Source organism: Hypanus sabinus, chromosome 15, assembly GCF_030144855.1.
Source record: "Hypanus sabinus isolate sHypSab1 chromosome 15, sHypSab1.hap1, whole genome shotgun sequence".
NCBI classification, from domain to species: domain Eukaryota; kingdom Metazoa; phylum Chordata; class Chondrichthyes; order Myliobatiformes; family Dasyatidae; genus Hypanus; species Hypanus sabinus.
The window spans coordinates 51664531-51682633 of NC_082720.1; the positions used below are offsets into that span (position 1 = coordinate 51664531).

At 43.4% G+C, this 18103-nt stretch overlaps 1 long non-coding RNA gene across 2 annotated transcripts in view; it reads right to left on the reverse strand.

Moving 5' to 3' along the window:
- Positions 1 to 3878: 3878 nt before the first annotated feature.
- The window catches only part of LOC132405524 (uncharacterized), a 32361-nt gene continuing 18136 nt past the window's right edge, over positions 3879 to 18103 (reverse strand). Inside the window, exons 1-3 of one of the 2 annotated variants that reach the window (XR_009515906.1) lie at positions 6481 to 6693; positions 5217 to 5343; positions 3879 to 4848 (exon numbers count right to left, since the gene is read on the reverse strand). This is a non-coding gene — a long non-coding RNA (uncharacterized LOC132405524). Of the gene's footprint in view, positions 4849 to 5216; positions 5344 to 6480; positions 6694 to 18103 lie in introns of those variants that run through there. The other variant, XR_009515907.1, reaches the window with a different exon arrangement.

Here is an 18103-nt window from a genome sequence, read left to right on the forward strand (position 1 = left end):
GGATGATCTCTTGGTATTTGGATTTGCCTCAGGAGAATATGAAGTGAGGTCGTTGCAGGAGCGGCTGAGAACTACAGAGCTAAAGTGTTTTCTGGACACATGCCAGGGCTGGCGAAGGTCGCAGCTCGTGAGTGACTGTCTCTACAGAATCAAGTTTGAAATGAAGACGGAGAGACTGGAGAAAGTGATCTGGAACCATTTGGAAGACTTACAAGTTGGAGAGAACGAAGAAAGTTGTCTGACTGAGGGCAACAGCAAACTGAGAACCTGGAGAGGGGAGTTTGCGGAGGTGAAGAAATTACAGACAAATCTCGGAAGAGGGAAGCAGAAGCTTGAAGGGAAGCTGAAGATGACCATCGACAGTTCAAATGAAGTGCAAAACCTGAAAGTTGATCTGGAAGAAGTCATGAGGAAGAAAAAACTGGAGAGAAGTGCAGTGAATACTGAACTGGAGGCTGACCAATCTTTAACTGCTGCTTTTCAGGTCGGGGTGGAAGAAGCTGTTGTCCTAGATTGAGATGGCCGGGGCGCGTGAGTCAGAACTGCTGAGCCTGTGGCGAGATTTGCAAGGGCCAGAGAAGTAGCTGATATCTCAATTGCAGAAGGCTGAAGAGACTGCAGGAACAGTGCAGGCCACGTGTTTCTGGTTGGAGAAGATCAAACAGCAGCTACTGATTGCAGAAATGAGGAAGAATACAGATTCGATGGATAATGTGCTGGATGTGTGGTACATGCTGCCTTTTGCTGACTTTCCCTCGATTGAGGAAGAGACCTTTGGCCCTTCTCCCACTGAGTCAGGTATAGTTGGGAGGGTTAGCTGTGTGCAGTGTGGGGCATGAGTGAGAGGTTGAGAGAGGAGTTGGTAGCGGGCCCGAGGTATCCCCAGTTGTGTCTGAGCCTGAAGGGTTTAGGTGAGGGGGTACAGAGGTCTCAGAAGGGTTAGGGAACTCCCAGATAGTTGGCCTATGTAGCACCTGAGGAACAGGGCGTGAGGTTTACTGTGTGGGAAGGAGATGTCACTGTTTGTGCTTGGGTTACGGTGTGTTGGCAGGAAAGGTGGCAAGTTATTTAATAGTCATGAGGACATGACTTTTATTTGGTGAGGGGAGAGTGTAAAGGGGGTTTCTTCTTTTTTCTTTGTTACTGTGTATGTAATCAAAATGGCTTTGTTTTGTTAAAAGCAGGAATGCTTCTTTGTTGCGAGAGAGTGCTGGAAGCTTGTTTGGGTTAAAATTTACTGATAACGAGAATTGTATTGCTGTGTAAACCAATTGGGATTAATGTTGTTCTTTCTTCTGAGTCTGTAAGCTATTGTTGGCGGGCTTTTGGGGAGTTCGGCGCGAGGGGTCGAGAGAGAGAGGACGCGATGCTGTAAGCTGGGCGAGGAATGGACCCCAAGTGGGGGTCCGAGGCCAGGAGGTACTCCGAGGAGAAGAGATGAAGCTAGGTGTGCTTGGTTGACCACTTCGGATGGTCCTAAGCTGCGAGTCGAGGAGTTCAGAGGGGATCGAATGGTGGCCAGAAGACTTCAGTAATTGAGCTCCAAAGGTTGTGCATGAAGTGGTTTGGACTTTGATAAGTTTGGCGCCTTTTCTTTATTTTTTTCTTTATATATACTGTATCGTTATTAATCACTTAGTTATAGTAACCTTTATAAATTGTACTCATTTAATCGCACATGGTGTACTGTATGTTTTTGGGCGAGGCGGGGACATCACACAGCATCCACACCAGCTGATTACCCAGTTTGGCGGGGCCGAAGGCTGCTCCCCCTAGACGAGAACGAGCTGAGCGAGCCTGAGGCGACCCAGGGGGTTACAAATGTTTAGACAGCAATACAACATAAGTTTGAAACAAAATAACATTTCTGAAGTCAAAGTACTTTGAGTCCACATGTTGGGGATACCCTTTCATAAATCTTATCCACTATGACACAGAGGAGCAGTTTGTTTACAGACACATATGTTCTCTTGCAGTCTGGATCATCATAATCCATAGAGAGCAAATTCAGCAGTATGAAAGGAATTAGTAGATATATCATTGACTGCACAGGCAGAAGCGAGATTGGATTCATGAGCAACTGACACAAATCCATGTTGTAGCTTTGGTAAAATGCCTCTGAGAGGCAGTTAACATAGTCACTGACCTTTCCTGTGCAGCTTGCCCAAAAATGTTAGTTATATCTAAATTGTGGTGGATTTATTTCACAGGCTGTTTGGCCTAATTATTTTTAGTGCCCTGTATTTGTCTCTTCATTATTTCCTGTACATGAAGGAGCTACATCAACTGACCGATGCATGAGTTTGAAACTTGCCCAATCCAAATGATGGACTTGTATTGAAAAGGTAACTCAAGTAATCACCGACGTTCATACTGAAACAGGCACTTCTAGAGAAATGCATCTAGTTGATGTTTACAAGGTTTGAAACTGATGCTGTGAATAGATATAAAACATGAATGTAATTATATCTAATAATGCACATATATATTTGCTTGGTCATGCAATGTTACACACAAATGCATGAGGCAGTATTTCCTGTAATTTTATTCACTATTTACGATATTTAAACTTAACTATTTTTCTTTTTATGTCAGGATTCCTGTCATAGTGTTCTGTATTTGTATCTCGGGACTGCACTTTTTTTGCAGGACAGAGATACAAAACTTTAGTTTTGCTACGTAGACCATATACCCACAGATTTCTGTGAAGTGTTTCTCAACAATCTGAAACCATGGTTTTTTTAAAGATCTTTATTCAGAATAGGAGCAAGTGCATAAATCTTAAAAGTCATCTTCATTGCAACATCATAAATAGTTGCTTTAATCTTTTTCTAATGAATTCATTTCTTTCAGACTGAATGGTTTTATGGTCTCTGCTTGAGACCAAGTGATGTTAGAAAACACAAGCAATAGTTTTATCAGAACTAATTTCAATCCCACCCCCACCCCCCCAAAAGTAAATGATGCATGGTTAACTCTGTGGAACTCACTGTGCAGCTTGGCTACTTCTTCTGCCTGCTAATTCATACAGAAAATTCTTCTGGGTTCATTCTGCCTCCTCCCATGATCTTCCTTGTCGACTCCTTTCAACCCTCACTTGAATAACTTTTGTAACAAAACTGTAAACTGAATTTTAAACTGTCTTTGCTGTGACGAACAAGAAGAAAGGGGTGAACTATCTTATGATGGTCAATCAGTAGCACTTAAATCTACTGTAATGAGGTGCTTTGAGAGGCTGCTAATGGCTGGAACTAACTCCTGCTTAAGCAACTACCTGGGCCTGCTGTGGTTTGCATATCACTGCAACAGATCTACAAAATCACCTTAGATACAGTCTCACTGGCTTCCCGCTCTGCTTTGGAACACTTAGACAACAACAAAACATACTTTAAGCTGCTATTTATTGATTACAGCTCAGCGTTCAATCCCATCAACCCCTTGGTATTAATCACCAGGCTTTTAAACCTGAGCCTCTCTATCTCCCTCTGCATCTAAGTATATGTCTTTCACATTGGGAGACCACATTTGTGCAGATCAGTGATAACATCTCCTCTTCGCTGTCAATCAACACAGGTGCACCTCAAGGATGTGTGGTTAGTCCTCTGTCTATGCTCCTGCTGTCTTTACACTCCTGGATAAGCACAGCTCAAAGGCCATCTATAAATTTGCAGATGACACCACTGCTGTTGGTAACATCTCAAGGAGGCGTACAGGTGTGAGTGAGATTGGCTGGTTGAGTGGTGTTGCAACAACAACTTCTCACTCAGCATCAGCAAGCAATTGATTGTAGACTTCGGGAGGTGAAATTGCGTGGACATGCATTAGTCCTCACTGATGGGTCAGTGGTGGTAAAGGTGGCTGAATTAAAGTTCCTGGGTGTGAACGTCTCAGATAATCTTTCCTGGATGCAATCAGAAAGAAGGCATGCCAGTGGCGCTTCTTCAATGGGTGTTGAGGAGATTAGCTAAGTCATCAAATGATCTAGCTAATTTATATTAATGGCCTTCTGACTGGTTGTGTCACAGCCTGGTATGGAGCGTCCAATGCACAGGACAGCAATAGGCTGCAGAGTTCTAGACTCAGGCAGCCCTGTCAAGGGCACAATCCTCCTTACCATCAAGGTTATTTCAAGAGGCAGTGCCTCAAGAAGGTAGCATCCATCATTAAGGACTCTCACCATCCAAAAGATGTCCTCTTCTTACCACTATCATTAGGGAGGAGGCACAGGAGCCTGAAGATCCACACTCAATGATTCAGAAACCACTTCTTCTCCTCTGCCATCAGATTATTGAATGGCCCACGAAGGCCAACACATTATTCCTTTCTGTTTTACTTTTTGTTTAATTTGTAATTTATAATGTTTTTTTACATTGTACTTCTGCCACAAACAAGAAATTTCCTGTCTCATAAGACTATGATTTATTAAACTGACTCTCATTCTGATCAAATTAGAGCCGAATTTTTATATACAGTATTTAGATCCATGATTACGGGCTAACTCAGAGTGGCCCCTCAGAAATGTCACCATGTTTTCAGTGATATACTGTTAAAATATCAGTACAATATTTTGGCAATAAAATTGCTATGAATTAAAAACATTCAGAAGATGTAATATCAGTTTAAATATTGTAATGAGCTTGCGCTGCAAACTGAACTTTACATGAAATTAGCATATCATGAATTTTACATTAAGCATTGCAATCAGAAATGTTACTCTCAATAATAACTTATCTATAGGTACATTTCATAGATGTTTTGTCCAGCTCAGCCCTGGCATAACAATCAGTATGTTTTTGCTACATTTGAACCATAGGGACTTTTCAGTAGACGACTGCAATATTCAATAGCCTGTTGAGCACAAAAAGAAAATCCATTAAAAGGCAATTTTCAGCAGCTGGAGTTAGGTAAGCAATTGACTGGATTCTAAAATCCAATTTCCTTTGTTTGTATATTCTGCCTATTTACTTTAAAACCTGCAGACTGAGTGCATTTTAACAAGCTAATCTTTCCAAAGTGTCCATCATCTTCTAATTGTGATTAGTTGGCACTTTCTTCCACAGAGTTTTGTTAATGAAAGTGCAGCCAATCAATGAAGAGAAGGTTAATACGTGAGGCAATGTGCACAGCCAGCTCATTAATAAGGACTGTCAAACACACAGCTATGGTTTGTACATTGGAGCAGGTCTTGTGTTTCATCTGCAATCATATTCACTTACTCTGTTTTTGATAAATCAGTTTTCAGATTTATTCCATCTTCATTTTATGACTGTTTGTAGCTCAGTGTACACTTTGTGGTCATACTAATTTGAACTGGACCAATGACTTTTCCTAGAAGTGAATTTCCTGAGCATAGAAAGGGAAAGGTAAGATTTCCATTAGATTTCCCCCCACAAAGAGAATCACAAAATTGTCTGAAAACACTTTTAAAATATTGTTAGCATGTATAATACCCAGAATCATAGAACACAGAACATAGAAAATCTACAGCACATTACAGGATCTTCAGCCCACAATGGTGTACCCACCATGTAACCTACTCTAGAAGTTGCCTAGAATTTCCCTACCACATAGCCCTCTATTTTTCTAAGCTCCAGGTGCCTATCTAAGAGTTTCTTACAAGACCCTTTTGTATCCACCTGTACCACCTTTAAAGGCAGTGCATTCCATGCTCCCACCACTCTGTGAGAAAAACTTCCCTAAGACATCCCCCTTGTACCTACTTCCAAGCACCTTAAAACTATGCCCCTCGTGTTAGCCATTTCAGCCCCGGGAAAAAAGCCTCTGGCTATCCACATGATCAATGCCTCTCGTCATCTAATACTCCTCTCCTCCTCTGTCACTCCAAGGAGAAAAGGCCAAGTTCACTCAACCTATTCTCATAAGGTAGGCTCTCCAATCCAGGCAACATCCTTGTAAGTTTCCTCTGCACTTCCAAGGATCTTAAAACTGTGCTCTCTCATGCTAGCCATTTCAGCCCCGGGAAAAAGCCTCTGACTATCCACATGATCAATTCCTCTCATCATCTTATACACCTCTATCAGGTCACCTCTCATCCTTTGTCGCACCAAGGAGAAAAGGCCGAGTTCACTCAAACTATTCTCATAAGGCATGCTCCCCAATCCAGGCAACATCCTTGTAAATCACCTCTGCACCCTTTCTATTGTTTCCACATCCTTCCTGTAGTAAGGCAACCAGAACTGAGCACAGTACTCCAAGTGGGGTCTGACCAGGGTCCTATATAGCTGCAACATTACCTCTCGGCTCCTAAACTCAATCGCTCGATTGATGAAGGCCAATGCACCACCCTGTTTCCCAGAGGTATATGATGTAGTTATGGGCATCTGCTTTCACATTATTCCAGCAAGGACATATGCCCTACAGGCCATTCTTTATCACAAAGCAGAAACAGTGAAATATATTATGGTCACCAGAGGAAGGCTTAAGGAGAAGAAGGAGAGGATAAGGTCACTTAGACTGAACTTCTTAGAACAGAAGATGAAGGGATCAGGAGATCTGCTGAGGCCAGCACACACAGCACTTGGCAAATGGTCGCTGAGGTGAAGGCTGATCACAATGGGAATCTCTAAATGAGGAAAAAAATCACAAAAAATTTTAATGATTTAACCAAATATGTCAAGGTGGGTATACAAAAACAAAGAATTCATATGCTTTTCTCATTCTCTCATTCTCACATCTCCCACCCGATACACACTATGCCTGGCATTCCAGCCCTGATATTACATAAACTATAGAATATATAGCACAGAAAGAGGCCCTTCTACACACACACTATTTATTGCAGCCACCACTGAGACCTGTATTCAATATAGAGGGAGTAAAACATAAAGGAAAAGACTTGCTTAGTCTTCTAAGACTAAGACTAAGAGTGCCTTGGCTGTTGAAGACCCCATAATTTATAGGATAAGATGATGCTGTTCAAGTGTTGTGATAAACTGTGCAGGGAGGCTGCACAGCACAATGACTCATTTAATTTCCCTGAGAAACGTTTAAAACAACATGCTGTAATCAAAAGCTCTGTCTACTGGTGGCCCACTCATATGGTCCATTTGTTCAATGGATTGACGTGATTTTCAGCCGGAGTTTCATGATTCTAATTGCTGAATGATGTTCAACAATCATAAACCCTTCAAACAATCTCCATCTCTAATGAATGTCAATGTAATCAATTTGCTGTAAAATGTATTACTCTCAACTGTGATGGCTGCATTGTTGACAAGTACCATCTTTAATTGGCAATGCTGTAAAGGTTTCAGTACTAGAATCATGGATTACATTTGCAAAGAGGAGCAGAAACACAAAGAATGCCAGGCTTATTGAGCAACACACACAAAATGCTGGTGGAACGCAACAGGCCAGCCAGCACCTATAGGAAGAAGTACAGTCGATGTTTCGGGCCGAGACCCTTCGTCAGGACAGGCTTATTGAGGTTAGTGTATTTTTAAACATGTGTTAACTTGGATCTTGCAGCAAGACATTAGAATTTTTGATAATTTCATTCCTCATTAATGAGTGAGTAGGTCATTTGCAACTACAATGAAGGATGTGATGGGCGTACAAGGATTATCTCCATTTTATCACCTTATTTTGGGAGTAACATCCATGCCACAGGGAAAGGTGTGTGTACAGGCCTACTTTGTTGAAAGCCTTCCCTGCCCTTGTACTGATAGCCTCTTTCCTCTACAGTGCTAATTGGCACCACTGATATTCATCAGGAAATTCCCCCTGATCTGCCAAATCTGCAGATTCCTCCTCCTTCTCCTTTCTCATGATGCCTACACCTCTGAACTTTAGAGACCAGGCTGGTCTAACCGGCTCTCTCAGAACCCATTGCAGCATGCAGAACAAGAGATAAACTTGAGAACAAGAAATAAACAACAACTCCGCCACTGTGGCAGGGCATTGTTCAGAAGGGAGGAGTCATGTTGGGGAAGAGTTGGCTGGATCTCAGATAAACGCTTTGTGGGAAATGTGGCACAGACCACAATGTCTTCTAATATCTGTGGAAGGACAACAATGTTGGGAAATCCCACTGTCAAGCTGCCATATAAGTTCCTCACTAAAGCTGCAGCCAGCAAATGAAGTGGTTCTGTTGCAAGCAGAGAGATGTTGCAGTGAGCAGCCAACTGAGGCATGCAGTGACTACTTGCAATGATCCTACAGGGTGAGAAAATACAGAGAAGATTCCTTTGAATTCAGAAGTTTGGTTATGCCTGAGCTTGCAAAGATACTTCTTGTTTGCAAAGATCATCTTCTTTTTCAGCTGTCCATCTGTTTTGATGTTGACTGAGGCCTGGGCAAGGTTATATGGAAGACTGGTAGTTACCCATGCTGCAAGTCTCCCCTCTCCATGCCACCGATGTTATCCAAGGGAAGGGCCTAGGCCGATACAGCTTGGCACCGGTGCCGTCACAGAGCAATGTGTGGTTAAGTGCCTTGCTCAAGGGTACAACACGCTGCCTCAGCTGAGGCTCGAACTAGCGACCTTCAGATCACTCGACCAATGCCTTAGCCACTTGGCCACTTAGCCAACACATTGTTCATCAGACAGGCATTGAGAGGAGATTGTTCTTCCGAAATATGCTCTGGAAACAAGCTTGGTATGTGTACACCTCCAGTATGGAAACCTCAAAACAACTGGAATCATTTCCATCTTGACCAAAGCAAGATGGTGCCAGTGAACCAGAGAGACGTGATGTGGGCTGCTTACAAGACTTCTAAATGTATCTTCTTTGAATTACTCTCACTGCAATCTGCACCATGTAATTTCCCTTTAAGCAACATAGCTTTGAACTACCTTAATTAAATTGTGATTTTGCGATCTTCTAAAGGACTCAGCGGACCTAATTCCTGAGCGTGCAGGTAGCACCTTTAGGTGGATGAATGAACACTGCCATGGTTGTAAGAGAAGGAGGAGGAATAGACTGCAAGCCAGGCTGAAACGCAGAATGATTTGTCCCCCCTCTACGTGGCATCTTGTTAGCAAATGTATAGTCACTGGAGAACAAGATTAAGGACCTAAAGGGCAAGATTGATGTATAGTATGGAAATGAAGAATTGCTGCATTCTCTGTTTCATAGAGACCTGGTTCACCCTGAACGTGCTGGATTTGGTAATCAGACCTGAAGGCTTCCTTGTACATAGGATGGACCGAACTGCTGATTCGGAGAATGCAAAAGTTGGGGGTCTGTATTTCATGATAAACTCTCTGAGGTGTTCAGGTGTGGCAGTTTTGTTGTACCCTGACCTGGAACATCTAATGATTAAGTGCCAACTGTCTACTTACAAAGAGAGTTTTCTTCCATGATCCTGACTGCAATTTACATACAGCCAAAACCAATGCTAATCAGGTACTTGAGATATTTAATGATGCCATCACCAAACAAGAAATAGTCCATTCTGATGCATTTCAAATCACAGACAAGCTTGTTTGAAGAAATCTCTGCCTAATTACGTCAGCTTATAACCTGCAGGACCAGGGGTTCCAAAACACTAGACCACTGCCATACTACAATAAGGAATGCCTACTGTTCCATGCCCAGAAATCTAATCACTTGTCTGTTCCTCTCCTACATGCATACAGGCAGAGGCGAAAGAGCAAGGCTCCAGAAGTTAGCATAACAAAAAGAAGGCAAGAAGCATCTTTATGTTGGTTGACTGGGCTGTGTTCAAGAACTCATCAGGGAATCCCAAAAGTTGTCACAGAGTTTATGAGAAGAGTCATAGATTTAGATTATTGTCATTTAGAAACCACAAATGCAATGCAGTTAAAAAATAAGACAACGTTCCTCCAGAATGATATCACAAAAGCATATGACAAAACAGACTACACTAGAAAATCCACGTAACATTTGGCAATCCCCAATCCAGAGTCCGGAGAGGCTGCTGCATATTAATATTGCACTACCGTCTTAGCGCGTTCCCCGGAAAGGATCTCCAAATCCACCAGACAAACAAGACCAAAAACTAAAGCTACAAGACCTGCACAAAACCACATAGTTACAACAGTGCAAACAATAGCATAATTGATAAAAAAAAAGACTATGGGCACAGTAAAAATAGTCGAAAGATGTTAAAGGACTACAAGTTAAAAATAAATCACCACACAGTTTCCACAATTCCCCAGGGTCCCAACAGACTCACCATCCCATGCCGGCGGCAGAAGGGAATACCCCCGCTATGGACTTCCACGGCGCCACCCGACAGCCTCACAGACACAGCACACAACGAATGCTCCATTGAAACCAGCCTCGCAGACGCAGCACACACCAAAAGCGACCTGACCACAGCGGACTCTGAGTCAGTCGAACCTCCGAACCGATGACCATCCCCTCCGGCACAGCTTCTCCGAGCACCATCCTCTGTCGAGCGTATTAAGATGGCTCTGCCAATGGCCATCGGCAACGTGACCCCAAGGATTGGGGGCCTGTTCTTCCCAGCAGAGTCCCAGACCTCACAGCAGCAGCAACGAAGAAGGTCTTTCTGGAGATTTCCCGATGTTCTTCCATGCTCCCACATCCGTTTTCAATCGATTATGATTTTGCATGGCACCACACTTCACAAATAACAGATAATCAGCTCCAGAGTGGCCGCTGCAAGCCGCGTCAGTCCCCACAAAATCATTCACAGTCTTCCCCAACCAGAAGCCCTGGATGAGCCGTGAGATCCACAATCTGCTGAGGGCCAGATCAGTGGCATTCAGGTCTGGAAACCAAGTAAGATACAAGAGCTCCAGGAATGAACTATGGAAAGCCAGCTATGGGCGACGTGGCAATTCCAGATGAAACGTGAATCACTGAAGGATGCTTGACAGCTGTGCAGGACTTGAATGCTATTAAATCTTACGAAGTGAAACCAAATGACATAGGTGACTACAAAGCTTTGCTTCCAGATGCCTTTTTAGCTTGATTTTACCATCAAAACATGGAGGAACCTTCACAGCCCCCAGTGACTCTGTGACTTCAGTCTCTATGGCAGGAGGGTGAACCCGTGGAAAGCACCCAGCTTGGATGGGGTACGTGGGCCAATTATAAAAGACTTGTGCTGATCAGTTGACTGGGGTTTTCATCGATATCTTTAACCCCTAGCTATGGCAGTGTGAGTTATATACTTGCTACAAGCAGGCTTCAATTGTAGCAGCACCCAAGAATGTGGTAATGTGCCTTAATGATGATCATCCAGCAGCACTTGCATCCACTGTAATAAAGTGCTTAGAGCGGTTTGTGATCAAAAATATCAACCCCTTCCTGAGAAGCAGCTTGGAAATTCACTAATTTGCCTACTGGTACAACAGGTCCATGGCAGATGCCATTTTGTTGACTCTTCACTCAACCCTGGAACATTTGGATAGCAAAGGTGCATATATCAGGATGCTCTTTATTGTATACAGCTTGGCATTCAATACTATCATCCCCTCAAAATTAATCTGTAAGGTTCAAGACTTTGGCCTCAATATCTCCTTGTGCAACTGGATCCTTGATTCCCTCACATGCAGACACCAGTCAATGCAGATTGACAACAACATGCCCTCCACAACCTCCATTACCACAGATGTATCACAAGGCTGTGCGCTTAGTCCCCTGCTCTGCTTGGTTTATACTTATGATTATGAGGCTAAGCACTACTCCAATGCCCCATTTTTAAGTTTGCTGACACCACTGTCGTAGGCTGAATCAAAGGTGGTGACGAATCAGTGTATCAGAGGGAGATAGAAAATCTGGCCAAGTGATGCTGGTCACTGTGCGTACATATAACATTAAACTATTTACAGTTTTATTTTTTAATTTGTATAATGAATGATAGAAAAACAGGGATAAATCTAAGACACATGTATATTATTTATATCAATTAGTGTTGTATCCTTAAGACCAATGCTATTAATATTTCATGGCTCTGCTTACCTTGACATGGTATAAATCCTGAGATATAACATGCCAATAACTGTCTAAAATTCTTGACCTGTCCACACTCAGCTACATGCGTTAGGTCAAGTATGGTTTATGTCTGGATCAGTGTTTAATCATAAATCCAAAATAACATCTGATTCTCGGCTTAATCTGTCAGGTATGTATGTGGACTGAAGGAAAAGTAGAAGAATGTTTTTCTGCCTCCTTGTCTAAGAAGTTTGTTTGATGTTCCTAATGCAGTATGAGCTGCAAACTGCGTTGAGGCATGATAAGTTAGCAGCAGTGACCTGGAATGGTTAAAGGCAGGAATGCTAAACATTATTCTGAATAGGTGCCCAAATTGGTGATAATCTCCTAAAACAATTTTCTCATGTGCAATGGTAATTTTGAGCAGAGTTTATCATTGGTTAATTTTATTAATAATAATAATTATTGACTTTTTTAAGGAAAAAGAATTGCTGCTTATTCATTGTTTAACAGTTAATAAAGTGTATTAGAGACAGATGAATGCTTATCAGAGACTCCTTCAAGATCAACTGCAGAAACAGCTTAATTTCTACCTTTAATGTCTCTTTTTCCTTTTCAAGGTAGATGGTGTTCTGTTGGAGATCCTGACCTGGTGTTACATCCAGACTTTGGTACTTTGCAGTGGTGGGATCCAACTTCAGGGGTTCACGACCGACAGTTCCAAGGCCTCGCAGCACTGTGCACAAGCCAACCCTGTGCTGGTGACTGAAGTGTTGTGGGAGAAACCAAATCATCAGGAACAGTGGATAGCTATAGGGGGTTCTGTACTCAGCAAATTGAATGCTCTCTCTCTCTTTCTCTCTTTGGTGGTGGAGAGTTGTTACCAATTTTTGAGCTGAAGAACTCAGGGGGGACAAAAAACGATGCAGCAGACTTTATCAGCAAGTTGTCTTGTTCTGTCTTCCCTCTTGCTGAGTGACACCTCTCTGCCCCTTTATTAGGGAAGGAGAGAGTCTGTGTTACATCAATTTATCAGGTGAACAATTAGTTTTTGTCATACTACAGATCATGGTCTTTCATGGGGGCTTTGCTATTGCTTGGTGAATGGAGGGTGCTGATGCTTTTTGCTGAAGTAAGTGGGGGGGGGGTTGTTGCTTCGCTGCTGCTTGTGTGTGGGAGGGGGGAGAACAGGGGACTTTGGGGTTCTAACATTTTTAACTGTCACTCATTCTTTGGGGCACTCTTCCATTTTCGTGGATGTCTGTGAAGAACAAGAATCTCAGGATGTATATAGTATGGATTTCTCTGCTATTAAATGGAATTATTGAACTATCGATTGAAATAAATGAAGCATTATAAAAATCTGTTCAAAAATTATTAATATTAATTTTTAAAGGACAAGTGGAAAATAAGCATCATGGAGGCACTAAACTATGTATAGAGTATACTGTTATTATCACTGAATAACCAGTGTTCTCTCGTAAATGACAGAAGAAAAACATATAGGCAGAGCAAAGCCAATACCAACTGGCACAACCGTTTTCTATACAAACACTGATGTGTTACCAGGTTTGTGACTATTTCAAAATGACTCATCCAAGGTCGATTGTTCTTGCAACTGCCCAGCCAGCACCAAGCCGGCATGAGTTGTTTACTGTGAAAACATCTCACTGCTTTTGGGTTGTAAAAGAATCATTCACTTCTTCATTTGGCAGTAAAGATGATCATTATGTATATTATTATTATGGATAAGGTTTAAAGAATTGAGGGGTGGCACTGCACCTGCAAACCAACACATTTTTTCCATGTCCCATCTTTGGTACATGAGCCATAGGTTTGCCACTCCTAAGAGTTAAGGATTAAAAACTAAGAGTGACCATTATCTTTTACTTCCATGGGCAATGAATTACAGATCTATGTGGGAGCCTGAATTTGAGTGCATAGATCTTGTTGTGGACAGCAAATTCATTTTAAGTGACAGCTTCTTAAATAGCAGAATTTCAGCAGTAGAGCTGGCAAAATCTGGTTATTCTGTAAATAATGTTCAGACCAGTGAAGCTGAAAAATCATATCAGAGACTAAGCCTGGATGTTGCACCATTAAAATATCCCATCAATGTTATTTTCAAAGGTTTTAAAGATACATTTAATATCAGAGAAATGTATACAATATACATCCTGAAATTCCTTTTTTTCACAACCATCCATGAAAACAGAGGCGTGCCCCCAAAGAATGAATGACAGTTAAATGTTAGAACCCCAAAGTCCCTCCCAGCTCCCCCTCCCATGCATAAACAGCAGCAAAACAACGAACTCCCCCTCCCCCACCAGCAAAAGAAGAATCAGTAGCCCCCACCGAGCACTCAAGCTCGCAGCAGAGCATCAATAAAGACACAGACCCCAGAGACTACTCATTCACCCGGTAATTCGACATACCATCTCTCCCTAACAAGGGAAAAAGAGGTGTCCCTGTTTCACAGCGAGAGGGGAGACAGAACAAACAACTCGCTGATTTATGATGTTAGAAGTCTGTTGTATCGCTTTTTCTGAGCTCTGTGCCCAAAGAACTCGGGTCTCTGGGCACACAGCCAGTAGCCAGCTCGCTGCTTTTGATCTTCTGTGTCCTCTCACGACAAACCAGTTTCCTGCAGGGGCACCAACCTTGAGTCCGCCCATCCCAAGAGCCATGAAATCCCAGAATCCTGAAGGCACACTAGCCTTCTAGGCCGTGTCCTTGGTATATCTAAAAGCAGCCAGTTGTGAGACCCTGAGAGTGGGTTCGGTCATAATTCAAGTGATGGAAGAAATTTGAGGATGAAATGAAAACTGGGAGTGTGACTGAATGTAATGGACATACTTGAAGGATGCAGAAAGTTACTAATAGACATAATTGGTGCAATAAAAACACAAAAGTATTGAGTAATGTTGTAGCTGTATTGTATTTTATGTTACTGACTTAATTCGTTATGTGTTATTTGTAAAAGTACGTGAATGGCATACACCATCATGCCACCACATCATAAGCACTTGCCCCATTAGAAGTAAAAAGCAAGTGCACAAGTTATCCCCAGCTGTCTTGTGTTTTTCTTTTGATTAGTTTTACATTTTAGAATTGCAAAACATAAAGGTAGTGACAAATTAGTATTAAATAAACCTGAAATGACTACCTACCTGATGAGGTGCAGTGAGACATTGGAGTTAAAAGAAAAGAGCAGTACATGGTTTCTTTGGAAAGGAGAGAAACGGTTATGTTACAAAAAAGCAGAAATTGTACAAAATTCATGGATTCGTAAAGTGTAAGTACCATGTGATAATAATAAATTAAAAAAGCAGAAATGGTTTGATTGCACAAGGGATAACTTGTTGACGTATACCGAACAAATTGAGCAGTATTTTAAAGCAAATGGATTAGCCAATGAAAAGCAAGTGCCAGTTTTGCTGAGAAGTTTGACTGCTGTAACCAAACCGGCCAAAATGAGCTTTGCTGTATTGTGAAAATAATGCCTTTAGGTTCCATAAGCAGAATCAAAAGGAAAGAGAGTCGATTACAACTCGTGTGGCTGAATTGAAGAGATTGTCCAAGCATTGCCATTTAATGATGGGTTTAAAGATGCACTGAGTTCAACAAACATTTAGTTTGTTGAATCTTGCTAGAAAGTGTTCAACACAGCTCCTAACTGCAGCACAACACACAATTAAAAGAGCAGTTGAAATTGCTGTAGCAATGGGAACATCGGTGAGAGACACAATTGAGTTGCAGACAGTACTGAAAGAGAATGTAAACAAAATTGCAACTTCTAAACTGAAACCTGCCTGGCAGAGAAAACTGTGTTACCATCATGACCGTGATTCACATATACCAGACCAATGTAGGTATAAGGGCAAAACTTGCAGAAATGCAACAAAGTAGGACAAGGCGCAATAAAGCGACAAGGAGCATATTGGGTAGACAAAAGTAAATTGACTACACAGGGAGAAGAAAGAAGTAAATAATCAAGTTGCAGTTTGAAAAGCTCTACTCTATGTGCTGTCAATGAAAAATCTGAATATGATGAGAGTGATACAGGCTTGAGATTTACAATGTGAAGGGTAACAAGAGGGTAGCAATATAGCTTACAGCAGAAGAGAAAAGTAAATTAATTAAAATGGAATTGAACAATGGCTTGGTTGTTTCAGTCATTTCACAAGATGAGTTTGAAGGACATTTCAAAGATAAAGAAGTGAACCCTGCAGATATCCAGCTAAGAACTTATACTGGAGAAAATATCATTCCTGTATAAATGACATTCACAACAGTAAAACTCAACCATGCCATATTGGTAATGTGGTAAAAACAGGAGAGCCAGCATTGAGGGATCATTTCTTTTTAAAATGTGATTTTTATGGTTGTAAGAATATACTGGACTCCAAGAACAATGTGTATAGCAGGTCTACCACGTCAATGATCTGTTAGTTGTCCGGACCCGCTGACAGGGAAGTCGAAAGAACCAGCGGATGAGTCAAAGAAGGAGAAGCCAACACTCAGCTTGGAGAAGGAGAGTCTGGTGCTTGGCTGGGAGAAGGAGAAGCTGGCATTTGGCTGGGAGAAAAAGATTTAGCCAGTGGTCGGTCAGAGATGGAGAGGCTGGTGGTCAGTCGGAGATGGAGAGGCCGGAGGTCGGTTGGAGAAGGAGAGGCCGGTGGTCGGTTAGAGATGGAGAGGCTGGTGGTCGGTCGGAGATGGAGAGGCCGGTGGTCGGTCGGAGAAGGAGAGGCCGGTGGTCGATCGGAGATGGAGAGGCCGGTGGTCGGTCGGAGATGGAGAGGCCGGAGGTCGGTCGGAGATGGAGAGGTAGGTCGGAGATGGAGAGGCCGGTGGTCGGTCGGAGATGGAGAGGCCGGTGGTCGGTCGGAGATGGAGAGGCCGGAGGTCGGTCGGAGATGGAGAGGCCGGTGGTCGGTCGGAGATGGAGAGGCCGGAGATCGGTCGGAGATGGAGAGGCCGGAGGTCGGTCGGAGATGGAGAGGCCGGTGGTCGGTCAGAGATGGAGAGGCCGGAGGTAGGTCGGAGATGGAGAGGCCGGTGGTCGGTCGGAGATGGAGAGGCCGGTGGTCGGTCAGAGATGGAGAGGCCGGAGGTCGGTCGGAGATGGAGAGGCCGGTGGTCGGTCAGAGATGGAGAGGCCGGTGGTCGGTCGGAGATGGAGAGGCCGGAGGTCGGTCGGAGATGGAGAGGCCGGAGGTCGGTCGGAGATGGAGAGGCCGGTGGTCGGTCGGAGATGGAGAGGCCGGTGGTCGGTCGGAGATGGAGAGGCCGGAGGTCGGTCGGAGATGGAGAGGCCGGAGGTCGGTCGGAGATGGAGAGGCCGGTGGTCGGTCGGAGATGGAGAGGCCGGTGGTCGGTCGGAGATGGAGAGGCCGGTGGTCGGTCGGAGATGGAGAGGCCGGTGGTCGGTCGGAGATGGAGAGGCCAGAGGTCGGTCGGAGATGGAGAGGCCGGAGGTCGGTCGGAGATGGAGAGGCCGGTGGTCGGTCGGAGATGGAGAGGCTGGTGGTTGGTCACGGAGGAGTCCCCAGAACCTGAGAGTGCTTCAAAGCCACAAGTTTCTCTGGCTAAGCAGAGTGACTTACCCCTTTCAGTAACTAAATCTTCAGGTCTGAACGTGATAATTTGAAATTTACTATGCCGTGGATGTGTATATAGCAGCCATATAATATAGAATACTATGCATATAAAAGTATGTGTGTGTATATAAAGAATTGAAAATACGCATGGACTAAGATGTTAACTATCCTGTGCTATCATCAGTGGGATCATCAGTTGATCTGCCATCAGGAGTTTCGGCCCGCTTATGATCAAGACTCCCTCACGGTGGTGGGCCAGCAGTGCTGAAGAACCACCTCCCACTGATGAGCTTAACAACTTGGCATCAGCCTCTATCAGAGTTGTAGGTCACTTCCATCCAACAGATAGTCTACTCTTCAGGTGTCTACGCAGCTACTGAAGGGTTTGCAAAAGATGGACACACTGTCCGACTATCTGCCCCTCTGGACGTACTTGGTCCACACCCATGATGATCCTGCCTCTGCTGCCCCAGCTACAGCCCTGCTGGTTGACTTGATCTCTCTTCTAGTGATCCAAGGTCACGCAGCCACTTCTGGAAAGCGAACGCAATAAAGCCACGGCACCCTCCTTCGAATGGATACCATGAGACATTCCACCCTCTGTCTCTG